Genomic DNA, 6,120 nt, shown 5'->3' on the forward strand with positions numbered 1-6,120 from the left:
ATGCTTAGTCTAGCACCCGCTATGGTGACCCGCTATGGCTGCTATGTTCGTACTCCGCCATTTTAGCCCACCGCTGACCACTTGAATCGCGTTTTCAAACCACAGACAAACCAACAATGTGTAAAACTTGGAAATGTTTAGAAAACTATACCGCATGTGACGGTTGTGACCAAAACAAAAGTGAAAAAAGTGCTTCATATGTCTGTTTCGTCTGTTATAATTTCTAAAAGACGTTTCATAGCACAGATGCCGTCTTTTTGTTCCCTTGGGCTTTCGTTTGCTTTGCCGGTGCACGTTTGGCTTTTCATTATTTCGCCGATCATTTGGTTTTAGGGATTTCAAACCACAACGGCAACGGCTAGTAGTACAATGGCTGCGTGCTCGTACGTTATAATTCTTACATCATTTCTTTGCCGTTCTTTACAAAATACCAACTTGTATTCTATAGAAAACGTGTAATGCAACGGCCAATTTTTGAAAATTCTTCTCGAATTTTGACGTTGTTCTACATATTCCGTATTGGATATCTTTGACAGTGATAGACAAACTGAATGAACCTAAATTTTTGTGGTCTAAACTCATTTTTGTTTTTTGGGCGGGGAGCGTCTGTCTGCACTTTCGACCGTCTGTTTGTTCGGGCGGGCGTTCAGGGCGGGCGTTCGTTTGCTCTGTACTCGCTCGGCTACTCATTTCTCTGCCGTTCATTCAATTTAATATTGTTTGGGCAGGGGACATTTGTCTCTTCTTGAAACGCCTATTAAAGTTAAAGTTTCGAAATATATTAAAACATAGCGAGGGCAAAAGCTCCTTTGCTTCTTTGATCAGTATTAAATATTCAGTGATATTAAAATACCAAAGATGGCATCCCCACAGCATTGGAGGTTTTCCTTCGCTTTGAAACGATGCGAAGGTACTTAAAGCCAAGAAAATTGGTAAAATAGGAAAGGAATTAAATGGTTTTCACTGGCTAAAAATATGGTTATCGGACGTTTCGGCCACTACTGTTGCCTTCTTCAGCAAAAGATGGAAAATGCAAATGTTAAACGGCGTCCTGCTAGAATATGAAATAGATGTGTGATAACCATTACCAACAAATTTTCGGTTGTCCGATGGGATCCCCAGTCAGCGCCATCTTGGCCAATCTCGTCATGGAACATGTCGAAGAAAAGGCTCTCTCATCGACCCCTAACCCTCCTAAATGGTGGTTTAGATACGTAGATGACAGCCACGTATGTGTTAAAAGAGAGCACGTAGATGAATTCCACTCACATCTCAATTCCATCAACCCTCACATCAAATTTACAATCGAGATAGAATCAGAAGGTTCCATTGCCTTTCTCTACACAAAAACAACCAGACAAGAAGATGGCTCGATCGCTGTGTCTGTTTACAGGAAAGCTACTAACACCGACCGTTACCTTGATTTCAAATCACACCACCATCCTCGGCATAAACACTCGGTCGTGCGCACTCTCATGGATCGCGCAAGGAACATTCCTTCCACGGAGGAGGAAGTTTCACGGGAAACTAAACGAGTAACGAAAGCCCTTGCCACTAATAACTACCCTGCAAATTTCATTCACAATGGCCGCCAACTGAATAGACAACAAGAAACGAATGATACCGACCATCGTGGTTTTGTCATCCTCCCCTACGCCAAAGGTTTTTCCGAAAGAGTCGCAAACGTTCTTCGAGGTTTCAATGTCAAGGTCGCCCATAAACCTATTCGTACCATCTCGAACATACTCAAAAAACCTAAAGACAAGATCGAGAAAGAGGCTTCCAGAGGCATTGTTTACAAGATCAAATGTAAAGATTGTGACTGTGTTTATGTTGGTTAGTCATCACGCGCGTTAAAAACACGTATGAAAGAACACGCAAAGGTTATAGCAACATTAGACAAAAACTCTTTATTGGCCAAACACCATATGCTCAACGGTCACCAAATAGATTTGGAGAACGTTGAAATTGTCGACAGATTATCAGTATGGAAACAAAGACTAATTCTTGAAGCTTGGCATTCCGTGCGAGACAGGAACGCTATAAACGAACACATAGCGCTACCGAACGTGTACAATGGCATTAAGAATTTTTACACTCATTAAGAATACTCTAGAGACATTTGCTCATTTAGTTTTATCACACATCTATTACATATTCTAGCAGGACGCCGTTTAACATTTGCATTTTCCATCTTTTGCTGGAGAAGGCAACAGTAGTGGCCGAAACGTCCGATAACCATAGTTTTAGCCAGTGACAACCATTTAATTCCTTTCCTTTTTTACCAATTTTTAACATGCCTGGCTACACACCGAACATTTTTAACTACTTAAAGTCAAATGTTATATATTGGCGCTCAAATAACAGCGTGTCTTCCACCAAGGTATTTTTAAAGTTACCTTTAATTTGCAAATTCTGACGTAAGAAAGAAAGACATGTTGAAACGAAAAGTATCCTCAGTTTCCTCTCGCCTTGTTTTTGCTGTCGCGTAAAACAAACCGCAAATTGATAATGATCGAGGCCTATCCTAAATTCATTTTGAGGATTCTTCAAAAGGTTTGTTTACCGATTGATTTTAGGAAGGCGTGATGCCTAACAGATTTAAGGGAGTTCACAATGTGGATCTTTCTGAAATGTTTCTCCTTGGTTTTGAAAACAGGAACTGTTTATTCGGGTCACAAGAACCACCAGGTAGTGCAGTTGGACTCGGGCCTGTTATATTTATTCTCTATTATTGGTGTGTGAACGCGATGTGCCTGTCAGTCTTGTTCAGTCGAGGAAATGCGTCAGAGGTTAGCGAATCAAACCGAGTTAATTTTAAACCGTGCTGGTGTCTATTTGGTACCGTAAATGACAAGGAAATGCAGGTTATGACACACCTTTGCCGCTATCTGATCCACGATGGGTCACGAAAGACAAGAAAGGAGACTTGTAGATGTTTCCATGTTAGGATTGTCAGCGTTCTCTTACGCTCAAAGTTGTCCTCTGTATCGACAGATTAGAAAATGCAGATTAGTATGCCCTGGGTTTTTGCTTTACCATCCTAGTTTTACATCCCTATGTTTTACATTAAAAGGTTGGAAAATTAGCGTCTGTACGCAATTACTTTTCATTTTATGAAGACGTGCCTCCGCTCTCTGAAAAACTAATATAATGTACAAACATTGCTCTTGCTAATGTGACAGATAACCTATTGTTACAGTGTCTTCTATGCGCGGAAAATTTTAATTTAAGCTGTTATTGACAACCATTTGTGGGTTTTTGAAGAATACAAGATTGCATATAGGTGAGCCGAAAACCTAAATTAAAATATAGAATGCACGCAATTGACTTGCTATGAAGATTGAAATTGTCTTGTGGTGGTTCATGAAAAAACCGGCTATAAAAATTGGGAACGAAACACCTCACAGCAAAAAGTTACAAGATGGAAAAATCAGGAAAGGTCAATTCCATTCCATTGTACATTGCTTCCAAGAAACATACCATTCTAATATGGAAAGTGGTCATTTTAGGTCATCAGTTAGGTGTATCTTGTTTCGCGTTGGAAATATTCACTGATTAAGCATTAAACGAACACACAGGATTATCGCTCAATGCCTTTCTAACGTCAGAATCCGCAAATAAAGATAATTAAATACCTTGGTGCATGATACGTTGTTATTCTGTGGTGAAACAGAACCTACTGTCACAGGGGCGGATCCGGGATTTTTCATAGGAGAGGTGCACCACTAAGAAATGGCGTAACTGACTGGTGAGGTAAACAAATTTTAAAAGCGTACACGAAGACGAAGGCTTCATCTCCGGGAGGGGTGGGGGGGGTGTGCACCCCCTGCAACCTCCCCCTAGTTCCGCCAGTGTCAAGTGATGCTGTTTTCCAAAGGCCAATCAGATCATGCCAGTTTTCAATTTCAATCAATCAATCAATCAAGCAAGCAAGCAAGCAAGCAAGCAATCAATGAATCATTCGATCGATCCTTTGCTCTCTCGATCCATCAATCAATCTTTTGTACGTTTGAAACTGGTTATTATCACCAAACAATGACGACAGTTAAGCGCAATTTCGATACCATTTTAAGTCTCATGTTTAATCAATAGAATTTCAGCACTGAAAAGTTATACCCTTAGTAACGCATCACAAACTTGCCAAGCCAACCCTACAAAGTAGCCGTTTGTCTTCTTTTGTTTAAAATCTGGGTTTTTGTCCGTAATTTTTTCGCTCAACATTAGCCTTGAACTTGACTTTGGGAACGCAAAAACGTTTGATAGTCGGGGCACTCTTCCTGGTTGGTCTTACGTTTCTCAAAACTCCTCTTATCATGATATTTCCAGTTTTTCTCGTTCGGCCAAAATGTTTCATTAAGTAAATGTTTGAAGCCTACCCTAGGCGAATGCAGTTGGGCATGCGCTCTTTGCAAGCTTAACAGGTGCACGCAAGTCCCAGCAGTTGTGACATGAGCTTCAATAAAACTGTTTTCCAATTGACAGCTGTCCAGCTCAAACTAATTTGTTTCATGTTTAGGACCTCTTGAAAGGAGACAAAGTCGCAGATAACGAGCAGTTGTACGCAGAGAGCTAACCTGAAGGTTTCGCGGAAGGCTGACTTCAAAGGAGGATATCTAAAGAGAAGATTCTAACGCAATAAGGTTTGGTGTTTGTAGATTTAACATTGTTAGCAGCTGGGTGTTATGATGATATTTGCCTGTGATTCCATGAACCTAGCCCAGGGAACTGGAAGAAATAGTTTCCTGTTGAAAGTCCTTCCTTCTTTCGTTTCATGGAACAATAAGGTCGTTAGGCTTAGAATATTTTAGATGGCTGGATGGGAATCAAACCATTTACTGGTAAACTCAATATTTAAAACCTCCGTAGAAAATGTTTTAGTGTTAAAGCTTTTTCACCCTTGTTGGTTGGTGATAAAAACTCTAGAGCAATGCAAGGCGACGATATACGAACTTATTTTATGAGGCGAGTCTGTATAACCGAAAGAAAGACAGAAAACATAGGCAACCAACATAAAACGCTATGGCAGATTAGAAGAAAATTCCAGTCGCATTTCTACGTAGTTGTAAAAACTTGTAACCGTAGTTTAATTTAAGCAATTTGTTGTAGCAGTTCGCATTTAGTTGCTTCATTTCATGTTAAATAAAGCCTTTGAACGACAGAAATGAGCTTTCAAAAATATACTCCTGTCCTAGTATATTTCTTTCTTCTTTCTGAGTGCTACTTCGAGGACTTCGAGCGAGTAGCAACTCTTTTTACAAAGAATACGGCTGTTTGTTTGTTGCAGGAAGAGTATGGCTGCCAAGTTTCATTTGTGTCTGTTGTTGATTATTTTGGGGACCGTTGCCGTGCAGGGTGGAGGCCACCCAGGGAACCGACACAGGAACCCCATGCCTGCTCCATTCTTACGACAAATGGTCGGAAGTAAGTCACTGTAGTTGTTCCTCGGATAATATATTTCTGAGTATTTTATGGACCCTGATTCTTTCGAAATAGTTTAACTGGCCTTCCTGAGGAAATTAAGAAATTTAAAGTCAACTTTGCGGACATATACTTTTGCTTCGTAACTGCAACTTGAGAAATGGAAGTTATGTGGAATGTCAAAAGATATGGAAAAAAATGCGCGGGAAAATACACCTAAAAGACACACCAGGAACATTACATGAAGACGATATATCACCATCAATGTATGGAAAACACGACCCTTATCACGATCAAAAAAGGTACTTAGGTTATCTGAGCTGAAATCAATTTTTTTTTTCAGGTTTTGTTTGTGTTATGGCTCTTTTCTTTCATGACTCATACGAGAGCAATGTTTTCTTGTTCACAGCGGATTGTGCTTCGATCAATGGCAAGTGCGTGCCATTAAATGAATATTGCCCGAACGGAGAATGCCATTTGCAGTCGTGTCCGGGTTACCAGGAAAAATGCTGCTGTCCGGTATAAGGTATGGATTTGACCCATGAACTGATATATCGTATTTTACTAACTTGAAATAAACAAAAAAAATTCAAAAGTGCTAGTGAAAGCAAAGAAATATCAACTGGCAATTTTGATGTCTTGACATGAAATTCAGCATCTATCATCAGGGGCAACCAACGGATCGTTTCGGTAAATTAT

General features: G+C 40.1%; 1 long non-coding RNA gene across 2 annotated transcripts in view; it reads left to right on the forward strand.

The window, feature by feature from the left end:
• The first annotated feature begins 4,560 nt into the window (after window positions 1-4,560).
• Window positions 4,561-6,120, forward strand: part of LOC145489125 (uncharacterized) — a 43,129-nt gene continuing 41,569 nt past the window's right edge. For both annotated transcript variants that reach the window (XR_014049567.1, XR_014049566.1), the window contains exons 1-3: window positions 4,561-4,643; window positions 5,288-5,424; window positions 5,831-6,120. The exon at window positions 5,831-6,120 is cut by the window's right edge. This is a non-coding gene — a long non-coding RNA (uncharacterized LOC145489125). The remainder of the gene's footprint in view (window positions 4,644-5,287; window positions 5,425-5,830) is intronic.

The sequence above is a fragment of the Orbicella franksi genome, chromosome 6 (assembly GCF_964199315.1).
Source record: "Orbicella franksi chromosome 6, jaOrbFran1.1, whole genome shotgun sequence".
NCBI lineage: Eukaryota > Metazoa > Cnidaria > Anthozoa > Scleractinia > Merulinidae > Orbicella > Orbicella franksi.